The sequence below is a fragment of the Anser anser genome (assembly GCF_964211835.1).
Source record: "Anser anser genome assembly, chromosome: 4".
Classification (NCBI taxonomy): Eukaryota; Metazoa; Chordata; class Aves; order Anseriformes; family Anatidae; genus Anser; species Anser anser.
The window spans coordinates 55,502,830-55,515,349 of record NC_139724.1 but is presented as its reverse complement, the minus strand read 5'-3'; the positions used below and the strand labels follow the sequence as shown (position 1 = coordinate 55,515,349).

The 12,520-nt window shown below is 37.5% G+C and overlaps 1 protein-coding gene and 1 long non-coding RNA gene across 2 annotated transcripts in view; both read right to left on the bottom strand.

Moving 5' to 3' along the window:
• The window catches only part of LOC310899387 (uncharacterized protein), a 147,915-nt gene that overhangs the window by 110,474 nt on the left and 24,921 nt on the right, over positions 1–12,520 (bottom strand). The window contains exons 5-6 of the mRNA XM_083835708.1: positions 2,342–2,409; positions 1,127–1,428 (exon numbers count right to left, since the gene is read on the bottom strand). The gene's annotated coding sequence lies outside the window, so the exon portion shown is untranslated. The remainder of the gene's footprint in view (positions 1–1,126; positions 1,429–2,341; positions 2,410–12,520) is intronic.
• On the bottom strand, positions 7,029–11,075 carry LOC310899390. The gene is made up of 3 exons (XR_014584256.1): positions 10,962–11,075; positions 8,403–8,530; positions 7,029–7,506 (listed from the first exon to the last, which is right to left on the bottom strand). It is a non-coding gene; the product is annotated as an uncharacterized lncRNA (long non-coding RNA).

The window sequence follows — 12,520 nt, the reverse complement described above, 5'->3', positions numbered from 1 at the left end:
CAGTTCAGGGTGAGGACAAAATAAGCACTTTTGGAAGTGTTAGTGTTGGTTCAGTAAGTATCAGTTATAAAACTACATGAATCATTACCCAAAAAGTTTGGAAATCATCCATTGACCAAGTAGACATCTTCCAGTATTCAGTGGCAGAATACTCTTGATATCAATCCAAGGAGTAATTTAGGACACTGCCATAAGGTTTAAAACTAGACAAAAAGGAATTCAGAACCCAATTCTTTTTCTACTTCTACTAGAATTATAATTACTACTCTATTTTATTTTTTATTCACCCATTTCCAAAACAGATCCAAAAATATCTATGTGAAGTACTGCAAATACTTCTTATATATTGTGAGTACTTATGAAAGTATTTTGGGATGTAAGTACCTCTCAATGATTGCCCCATTTTTAATCTAGATGCTTTCATAATCAGTAGTGACTTACTCCAAGATTAGTGACACCAATTTCTTCAGCTCACAATTAGCTTGCTTGATATCCGCAACATATTTTTGAATGGCCTCAAATCATGCATAAAAGCATAAAATCTCTCTATATAGATATTAGTTAATGAATTTGTTCTTTCACTGTATTCTAATGGGCTTGTGGACTTAAAGGAATAATTATACCCAATATGCAACTTGGCTGAACTAAATAAACCTTCTATGTATGTTGCCTCAAAGAGATACATTACAATGAAAGGGCTAGTGGATGTTTTTTTCAAGGACACTGGAACACCACTTTGAATTCGTTTGAACTCATTGATATCCATTAGATTTCTACCGTAGAAATCAGTGAGAAATACTTCAGCTGAGACTTTCCTAGCCTCAAAATAACTTGATTCCATACTACCAGCAGTAACCTTCACTAAACAGAGTTTGAAGCACATTTTTAAACAAAGTAGTCAGACTTGAATCTCTGAAAAGCAAAACAACGCATTACAGACCCTAGACCAACTCAATTCAACCCAAGCACCCTGCCTTGTTGTGAAGAACTGTCAAAGCACAAAACATCACTTTATTCTACCATGAAAGTAACCAGTAATATCACCAAAATGTTGCAACAGTAAGAGGAAGTAGTTAAGACAGTTCACATCTGTGTCATTTTTAAAATATATTAGAATAAATCCTACCTGTGATTTGCCATTCCTGTCCTGGGCTGCAGCACATGAAGTGTAGCTAGCAGGTCAAGGGAGGTTAGTCTTCCCGTCTACTCTACTCTCATGTGGCCCCATGTAGAGTAAGAGATCCAGCTCTGATGCTCTCAGAACAAGGACACTGATCTGTTAGAGAAGGTCTAGAGGATGGCCACAAAGATGATCAGGGGGCTGGAGCACCTCTCCTGTGAAGAGGGCCTGAGAGAACTATGGTTCTTTATCCTAGAGAGAAGACTCCAAGGAGACTGCATTGTGGCCTTCCAGTACTCAAGGGGGTCCTACAAGAAACAAGGGTAAAGACACACTGTCAGGAAGTGTAGTGATAGGACAAGGGACAATTGTTTTAAACTTTAAAAATGTAGATTTAGATCAGGTATTAGTTTAGATCAGATATTAGGAAGAAATTCTGTGGATGCCCCATCCCTGGAAGCGTTCAAGGCCAGATTAGATGGAGCTTCAGGCAACATGGTCTAGTGGAAGCTGTCCCCGCCCATGGTAGGGGGGTTGGAACTACATCTTTAAGGTCCCTTCCAACTCAAACCATTCTATGATTTATGATTCTGTAGTTAATAGTTGTAAGCTGAAACCTGCTGATCTCACAGCCAGTAAAGCCTGACATTGTCAATATTAAGTAGAGCTGTTGTTACTGTTTTTGACTGTAGGCAGTCCTTTAACTTAAGGATTAGAAGCTTCCCCCTTTCACATTACTCTAATATGGCTACTCACAGTAGCCTGCCCCGTATCAACATTGTTTTCCATAAACACTTAGAATTCAAACACACAGTTTGAAGTGCTTCCTGTTGAGAGTGTGCATACAAACACATACTTAACAATTAACACGTTATGCTTGCACACAAAAAACAGACCAAGTGTATGCACATAAAAAATTGCTTTCATGCCAAATTTTCCTAGCACGCAGACACCAAGCTCAAAACACGTTGTCAGAAACCTGCAGTGAATGCAGGTGCAGCATAAAAGTTCAACCATCTCTGAGCATCACTTGGGCTTTAGGACTCTGTTTATATATATTGTAGATTCATTTCATGGAGTGAAACTTTCAAAGCCTCCAGGTAAACTGGGATGTGTTTTAGGGGCCTATGATCCCCTCACATGTATCTGCTTCCTTTGTGTAGTAACCAGGTCATATAGCAGCAATGAGGAGTGCAGCACAGGGAGCAATGTTTATGTTACCTGTTAGATACATGTCCAGGATCTTAATGCAGGCATTGCATTTTCAGTATGCTCCTCTGTCAGGCTGCCTGCAAAAATTTTGTCTTGTAATAGATTCTCAGCACAGTAAATTTATTTTCATGTTTTGTTGTTATTTTAATCCAGAAAAAATTCACCTTTGCTTTCCATAGACCAAGTCCTCTAAATAGTGTTATTTCTAGGATTTGAATAGGAAGAAGGACTTGAAAACAAAAGATACACTATTAGTATCAATGAAGTAACTGAAGATTTCATTATACTGCAGTGAAGGTCCTGAATTCTAGAGAATCCTTAGCAGTCATTTTTAGATCAGAAATACTAGTCCTATCACTGATTTTTGAAGTTTTAGTAACTTTAAAGGCAGCAGTTGTGCAGCAACGTGTATCTTGTCTTGTTCTATTGAAATTCAGTTTAATCTTCCAATTATAAAACAAAAAAAAATTGAAGTACTGTGAAATTACAAGCTAATTTGACAGAAAATACTATCTTTTTAGAGATCGTATATCTTGATATACACATTTTCCTCAATTACTTCCATGCATATAAACAAATACTTAGGTGCTACAAGACACAGAAATCTAGCTCACAAATACTACCAAAACCCCCTCTATCTGGGCATGATGGAAGTTTACGGTAGTTATTTCCCAAGTTTTTCCTCACCTTTTTCACATTTGTCCCTCTTCAGCGAGGCACTCAGTCACCCAGAATGACTCTGCCTTATATTAAAGCTTATGATGCAGCAAGCATCTGCAGCTCCTGGAGTGCTTCAATTTTATAGGTGTAAATATATGTGTATATATAGATGATACAAGGTTTCCCGTGTATTCAGCGTGTACACACACTGTTATAGCATTTTGGTCCCTCTTGGATTTGACCTTTTCCTAATTTATACCTGTCTTTTCTCATCAAGCTCATGTATCAGAGCTCTAAATGAACATGTACCCACTTTGCACGCTGTCTCAGGGATGATACATTGCTGAGCACAAATCAATCCTAGATCCTCAGCTAACAAAACAATAAGAAATATGATTTTTCACAGACAACATTGATGCTAGTTTGTGCTAACAATTCTTCTGTATTGAAGAACAGTAAACGTACTGTTCTTGTATACAGCACTATTAAAGAAATTAAATCATAAAAGTTTCAAGTATCAGACACTATGTAGTTTATAAATGAGTGCGGTAGACAGAAACAGTTCTGTACCTATAAATGTTTCATTTAATTATGGATTTATTCAATAAGTCTCTTGAACCTTATGCTGCAGTTATTCTAGAATACCATCATTTTCCATACATCCCATCCTTTCTTTTGTGGATAGGATAAAATCCAAGCATCCTAGTTTACCAGGTAAGATAGTTAGTTCTCTTCCTAGTAGTTGGTATGGTGCTGTGTTTTTCATTTAGGAGGAAAATAGTGTTGATAACACACTGATGTTTTAGTTGTTGATGAACAGCTGATGAACAGCAGTACTTACATTGAATCAAGGACTTCCCAGCTTCTTGTGCTGCCTTACCAGCGAGGAGGCTGGGGGTACACAAAGAGCTGGGAAGGGACAGAGCCAGAAGAGCTGATCCAGACTGGCCAACGGGATATTTCTTACCATACGGGGTCATGCTGAACAACAAAAACTGCAGGAGTCATTCAAGACCAGGGGGAGAAGGCATTGCTCACAGACTTGCTGAGCATCAGTCAGCTGGTGGTAAGTAATGGCACTGTGCATCACTTCTGTTTATTTTGTTTGTTTCTTCTCTTCTTCTTCCTTATTATGTTGTCATTATCCCAACCCATGTTTTCTTGTACTTTTCACTTTTCTTCCCCATCCTATGGGGGGAAGGCGAGGGCTAGGCTGTCAGGGTGGAGGGACATAAGCAAACAGCTGCATGGTATTTAGCTGTATACTGGATTAAACCATAACAAAGACTCACTAACAATCTAAATGCCATATTCTGAACTTTATCCTAATAGCCACTTTTCAATAACAAAAGTAAAAGCTGCAACAAGTGACACAGACAGCAAACAAAGGAGATAACTTGCTTCCCTCCTTTACCACTGACCAGCAACACTCCAAAAAGACCAAAAGTTGAATCTCATGAAGCAGAGATCTTACGTTTGTTCTAGGGATAATGATTTCTCAAACATGACTGTATGCTTTTCCACCTGAGAAGAAGAGGAAGGGCTGCATTGTAAGAGGAATTTTGTAGCAAATATACTCAGTTTTTCTCATTTTATGTGTGCATTAAAAGATGATCAGTTCTGTGTAGAGTTATGTTCTGTTATAGCATTTTTCCAAATCCTTTCTTGAGCCACTATGAGAAGCAGATGGGCAAGTCTTCTGACCTTCTACCTAAAGATACCTTCACATTTTTCTTCTGTAGAGACAGAACGGTCTTTTCCAGAGTATGACTAGAGTGAACACTGAAACTTTCATTACTGTAGACAACAGTTTCTGATAAGTTTTAGAGCTGCTGTGATAAATAGATCTCCTTTTGGAGGAAGTAACCATACATACCATTTTTACGCCACTGAAGAGGACATTCATTTCAGAATTTCTGGAATCTGATTATAAGAACAGTATCACAAATAGCTGTCAACAATTTTTTATTCAGTGACTTACATTGTTTAATGCTCCTGACCAGCAAGTCATTATGATTCTTTTCAGTTTCATAAGTGACATTTCTCTAGGTTTATCTTTTTTCACCTCTTTGAAGACATCCTCTTAATAGCATATGGGATTCGTAAGTGCATTATGTTAAATCAATATCTGTCAAAGGCATTCATTTGACTAAAAGCTCTTTATACACTTTTTCTTCTTAATCACAGCTCGTGTGTCTACAGGGAGCAATAAAGCAAGGGTTAGCTTTAACAGAGGTACAAGAAAGTGATCTACATATTTCATTAAATATGTTTTCTTGCAAGCAATACAAGCAATACAGGTCCTTCATTTAAGAGGGTCAGAAGTTCATTCACTGAATGAAATGAAAGCCCACTTCAAGTTGACTCTGATATGGAATATCAAAAACAACAAGAAAGGCTCCTATACATACATAAGTACACCAGTGCCACAGAACTGCATAGGAGGTATTGAATGCCCTCTTCACCTTATTCTGAGAAGACATTACCAGCCTTCAAGGAAATCCAGGCCCAAAGATTGTGGGGAGAGTCTGGAGGAGGGAAAAAACTACCATGGTTGAAGAGGATCAGGTTAAGGATACTTAGGCAAGTTGGACATACTTAAGTCTATGGGCCCTGATAGGATATACTCATTACTGCTGAGGAAGCTGGCAGATATTTTGATACCAGTCTCAGTCTTTGACTGTGGCAACTGAGGTATCTTGGGATTAGAGGAAAGCAAATATCACTCCTACCTTCAAGAAGGAGGACACAGGAAACTACATGTCAGTCAGCCTCACCTCAGTGTGTGGGAAGGTGATAGAGCAACTCTTCCTGAAAACCATCTCCAGGCATGCAAAGGGCAAGGAAGCAATTGAGAGTAGTTAAATTCACCAAGGGGAAGTCATGTTTGATCAACTTGATAGCCTTCTACAATGAAATAGTTCACTTGGTAGATGAGGGCAGAGTAGCACATATAGTCTCCCCGGACTTCTGTAAGGCTTTTTACTGTCTCCCATAAGATAATCATGGAAGAGCTGTTGAAATATGGGCTGGGTATGAAGACAGTGGGGTAGACAAAACTAGCTGAATGGCCAGTCCCAGAGTATGGTGAACAAAGATATACAAAGTATAGTTGGAGGCCAACAACAGCAGCATACCAATGGATCAGTCTGGTCCAATCTGTTTTAAATTCTTCATTAATGATGACAGGACAAGATGCAGTGGGCACATACTGAAACACTAGAGGTTCCCTCTGATCATCAGGAAGCACTTCTGTACTGTGTGGCTGACTGAGCACCAGCACAAGTTGCCCTAAGATGTCGTGAAGTCTACCTCCTGGAAATCTTCAAAAGCCATCTGGATGCAGTCCTGGGAAACCTACTCTAAGTCACTCAGGGGGTTAGACCAGATGACATTCAGCTGTCCCTTTCAACCCCAGCCATCTTGTGATTATAAGTAGAATCAAGATGCAGTGCCAAAAAAAAGCCTAGCTGTTATAGTTAGATACGGATCCAAGTATATCTTCAAGTTTAGTCATACAGCAATAGATATGGAAGTGCAGTCTTGAATATTTTCTGTCTTTTTCATAGGGAAAGTACACTTATATAAAACTTGGTTTTTTAGACTTCACACTTATGCTTACTAGGAAATGTAGCCATCAAGTAATTTCTGCCCAGGCACCTGCAAATAGCTTGATTAAAGTGATTAAATGTAAACCAGAACTACCATCCAAAAGTCAAAAGCATGGAATCCTCAGTCCTTCCCATTCAGCTCCTCCCCTAAGGGCATAGATGAGTAGATGAATAATGTGATCAGCCATCTGAAAAAGCCAGACGTGAGCAAGATAGTGAAGTGAATAAATTCTAATATCTTCAGCCCAACACTATGAAAGTGAAATGAATAGGCAAAATATCTAAGATTTGAACACAGAACCTCATACAGATGAGTTAAAGACCCCAGATGTTCAAATTTATTCCTAAATAGATATTTTCCCAACAGCTGCGCCATTTCTGTTATCTGACATAGAACTATAAAATCACTTAGTTTGGAAAAGACCTTTATGATAGTCTAGTCCAACCTTTAACCTAGCACTGCCAATGTTTCTTTCTTTCTCCCTGTGTTGGGAGTACATATCCGAAGTCTAAATTTTTGCTTGTAACTATTTAAGAATTTCTTTATACTGGAGGAGTTTATACTTTGAAGCACACACACAAGTTGATACTACACATCCAATAAAGGTATGGTGAATGAGGTAGGTTAAAGTTCTCACTTTTATTAGACGTTGCCTCTACACAAAAATTTTCTAAGCTGCAAAACAAATATGAAATACCCCGAAGGGGGAGTTAAACAGATTTTTAAGTTACAGTAAAAAAGTATTGATTTTCAGTATTTCTGCAAACCTTCTAAACAGAGTTTTGTAAAATTGCAGACTTCATGCAGTACTTCTGCCTACAGTTAGCATTAATGACAATAAATAACGTCTGTTCCTAATAATGACGATGTCGAAATATTCAGGGGATCTTTAACAGTTCTCCCTGCAGAACAATAAACACAGATATGAAAAGTATTTTTTCCAGTAATCAGAGTTGATTATTGCAATTATACACAAAACCAAGAAAAGGAACCAGAGGGATCTGGATCTTCCCCTGGGTTTCGTTTTCTCAATTGGCAAAATATAGATTAGGTAAAAGAATGGTGACATGAAAAAAGAATCACATCAGGTTGTGAAACGGATATTTCTCTAAAACTCCATTTTTTCAGATGAGTATTAGTGGGTCATCCTAGAACCCATGGTATAACAATTCAAATACCTGTTTACTTTTTAGAATAACCTCTCCCGTTTTTGCACGGCCTCTTCCCCACACCACCCAGCAATTTTACTTTTTCTGCCTCTCCTACACAGATCAGGATTTAGATCAGATATAACAGGATGCGTTCAAAATAATGGATATTTACTATTGAAGGTCATTTTTATTTTCAGTAATTCCTTATTGCAGTTGTAGGTAGAAAATGTTGGGGAGTTTAGAAGAAATATGACCATGTTTTAAGCGCACATGTAGCTGTCTTTTAACAATACACGTTCCTAAAATACAGTTCAAAGACATGAAATGGGATATCACTTCAGAAAAATGTTTAGAATGGTTTATATTCTGTAAAGTTTATCTCCTCCAATAATTCAAACGAAAACACATGACATTATCAGAGCTTAGAAGATATATAGGTTTAAAGGTATAATCCCAGAGAGACTGGGTGATAAACTTCAAGCTACTCCTACTGGTTTGCACAACCAAATTTTTCTATTCAAAAAGAAAAAGGCATTTTAACCAAGAAATACAGTGATTTCTTTTTCCACCAAGTGTACTGTATTGTTTATCATTCACTGAAACTTACAATAATTTGTAGTACACTGAACAACATAATCATTCCTCACCATCTCTGAAAACTGATTTAAACTGTTGCCAAAACATTGTGTTTTGCTTGTAGAAAAAAAATCAGTACTTTGCACTGCTTTCTGCATCTCCATAGATGACCATAGATGATCTACTTCATGGAAAAAGACTAGGAAAAATAAACAAGTATAAATAAAGCACTGTTATTCCATTCATTCTCCTGGTTATACCCCGTAAGTGTAAATAAAGGCCTTTATTCCCTAAAGCACAATGAAACAGATGTGCTAAAGGTTATTGCAAACTGAAGTCTAAAATTCTTGGCTGTTTTAAGGGAACAGCACTTCACTGATAGCAGAGCCATGTCAGTTTTCAGCAGTTAAAAATATGATTGAGGTATTTGGGATTTAAAATTACTCTTTCAGAGTCTGTGCTTACAAGATAGGGAATCTTCAAGATAGCTTTCTCTAGAGACTATAAATCTCTGTGGATGCATAGCTTTCAGTTGAAATATCAATTTATATACTTCCCTCTTTTAGCATTATTTATATCAAAGATGATCTGTAAACATTTAGTAGCCTTTTGTGTTTGCTCACATCATATTAACATATCTACACTAAGAGACCACTACATCATGTTATTGTTTCCAACTAATGAATTCCTGGTTACTAACAGTTTCTTCATTTAGCTCAATAATCTAAACATTTCATAGTGTGCCTAATAACTACTTATTTATGGCATCTTTTTATTTGCTCAGTCATCAGTTTTGTACAATTCTTAACACTTCTTCACACAACTCTTCACATTCCCTTCTGCATATTCTGAATATGCTCCTATTTACATATATATGCAAGTTATTTTTAACTTAAAATTATATTTCCACATGGTCTGCAAACAAGCTTTAATTCTACTCATCAGCATTGATGTTTATATTCATTTTTATTCACATCTTTTCCCTTCTCATAGGTCACTGCATGGTACCATAGTCCCCTTGGTGTCTCACAACAGCTGTTCAGCAGTGCCTGAGAGGTCTGGTGTTCCAGATTGAAACTTTTGCTTTTCCAAGCTTTTCCCTTCATTTAAGGATATAATTTTTAAGAAAGGTAGACAAATTAAGCATCTGCCATGTGCTTGGATTTTACTTTTTTTTTTTTAAACCTGAATTTTCACAATTCAACATTTCAGGAAAAATGCAGGTCTAAGGAAATTTAGGTACTATGTGGAATCTTGATCAGCAGAAGGAAAAAGTTGAAAACCCTTACTCTAAGGGAGTACAAAATAAATGTTATGTGCAAAATGCTGGGTGAAAAACTCAAGTTAGACTAATAACAGAGGTATCATCCTGCAAGTGGCATTCAGACTGTAAACAAAGGTTATTTTTTTATTTTATATTTATATTTATTTTATTTTTATTTTTTTATTATTATTTTTCTTTGTGAAGAAGGTGCCTTCTTCAGTGATATTCCAAGTGTGTGTATGTATTCACAGTCTCAGCCTCAATCAGTAGCTATCTAGTAGTATTAATTAGAAATGATTGGCAACTTCTGTTTTTTAAACGATGCATTTCAGTACCAGGTCTGTGGAGGGTCAAGTCTCAAAAGAGAAACACATAGGAGCTGTGATAGGCATGTCTCCTGTTCCTGTCCTACAGCATCCAGATGCTGTCTCCCACAAGTGATTTAACACTCCTCCCAGATTTGATTTCTCATTGCCTTTTCACAGCACAATGACAGTGGATGATTAAAGAGTGGGACACACACACCTACCTTCCCAACCTTTTGGTTCACAGGCAAACACTTACACACCAATGAAGAACATTAACCCTCTATAACCCACAGCAAATGCTATACAGATAATCCATTGATTACAGTAAGCTGTAAACATGCACAAAAATTCAAATCAGGCATAAGAAGAATGATTTCCATCAAGCAGAGGAAGAGGCTCCCTTCTGTCCAATGCTAGATATTTATAACGGGTATTTTGAACATCCAAAATTATCCGTTTCTATAGTCTGCAAAAAAGTTTTCACTGTTCTCTAAATTGAAAACATAGTAACACAAACAAGAAAGTATAAAAAAACTTAAGATGAATAAGAAACACTGCAACTGATTAGTTTTTCATGACCAAAGCCCAGGCAAGCTTTAGAAGCTGCTCTGTGTGTTGGTCACCTCAGAGCTAACAGGTTCTGCCCAGGAATGTAGTATGTGGTAATAAGAAATGTAAATTCAGTCTGAATAATTGACAGCTTTTTTTTTTTTAACCTCAGGCCAGCAATTCAAAACCATCCCAGCTTGTTAGGGGACAGAAGTTGTTTTAATTTACCATCTGTTGAGTGGCTTTCCTGAAGCATGTCAGTGATCTCTATTGAATTCAAAGCCGATGTGTCTGTATCACAGCACGCTCAGATGCCATTTGACAAAGCATCTTGTTGCCAGACACAGGCACAATAGATATTTCAAGTTCCTCTTTTCCTTCACTAACTCTTACAAATAAGAAAGGGTATATACAACTGAAATATGCATGCAAAGCTGGTACAGTGGGTGTCCAATTTTCTTTGGTTTCAGAGGAATATAAAGCAAAAAACATCAATTCATCACTGTTACCTGTGTGGTGCCCAAGAATTCAGGCAAGGGGGTTGTTCCAGCCGTCATTCTTATGTTCAAGGGGGTGCACAGTGTCAGGCCTTTCCTGGCCCTCATCTGGCTTCAAGTGTCCCTGGGGTACAGGACTCAAGGTAATACCCTGCAACCCTTTTGTATGCTTCCAAGTTCACTTTAAAAACTCACATACACAAAGTCCCGATGAAATCACCTAGTAAGATTCAATGGTTTCCTAACACTATTTTAAAATGTTTCCTTAATGGAATATTACAGTATGTAATCAAATAAAAGGCACCTCTTAAGGTTTGCTAAAAGCCTTTGGTTGTTTTCCCAGAAAAGGAGATAGATGCATTTTCCAAGTTTATTTGGCTGTCTTCAGTCACTTTTACATTTAAACCATATTTTAAATTGCATCAGGTTTATTTGTGTCAAGAAATGGAATTAGATAAACACACAGCTATGTGTATTCAAATTAAATAGCAGAAGTATCTAACTCAAGGAAGTAGTTAGAATGGTAGGCTGTTCTTAACTTTGAAGATCTTTAAAAAGAAAACAAAGGGAAAAGTATGTAAGACCTGAGTTGTAAAAACACAGATAATTAGGCACAAAAAAAAAGAAACAGTAACAAATATCTGAGCTAAGTATTGCCTCAGCTGCCATGTGTTCATGGTCTTCCATCTTAAAGTATGTAACTTTTCTTCCAGGAAACCTTCTGTTTTTTATTTCTGGGCAAGTCAGAGCCAGATTTGCTTTAAGCAAGTACCACATAACCACTAACGTCACACAGAGCTTTGATAAATAGCACTTCTGTATCACTACATGCAGGTCTTTAGATGTACTTTGAGCTGCTTGACAGTTTGAGACTGAGGTAAATCACCCAGCTGATATTTCTGGTACAAAGCTTTAATAGATAGCATCCTTCAAGTGCAGAAAGGGAAGGCCCAAATAGCAAGAACACATTTTCTTGTCCTTAACTTGAACTGTTGGCCTTAGAAAGAAGAATCCACAGTTAAATACCAGGGAGTCTGATGTAGGGCCACTGACAGCCTGTGCATATCCCACATGCCTGGTCACAAGCACCAACAAGGATCCAGGACAGCACAGTTCTGGTGCAGGTGCCTTAGGAGGACCTAGATACCTAAATAGGATCTCCATGCAATTCTAGTGGACCAAAGGTGTCCATATGGACTCACTGCTCTAATCCTGCAAAAAAGAAGTCAGAGCAGATTTTTTCCATCACCTTACAGAAATCTGAGCCTACGAGAACTACAGCCCTGAAGTTGCCTACAGACTTGGTAATAAACCAGAGTATAGTTTTCAGGTCTTCAATATTTCAAAAGCTATGAGTTTAGCTTTCAATTATAATTAAACTGCATCAAAAACACTGTATTTGTTTTAACACAAGATATTGATCTGTCCTGGATGCGAGAATGAAGATGACAAAAAGAAGGAAAAAAATCAAGGAAAGAAGAGGCAACTAAGATATTAAAAGGGTGAAGTAGGTGACAATGTCTGCTGGGCAGCAAAATGTAAGTCAGCTTTTGTTACAGCTCTGTCCTAAG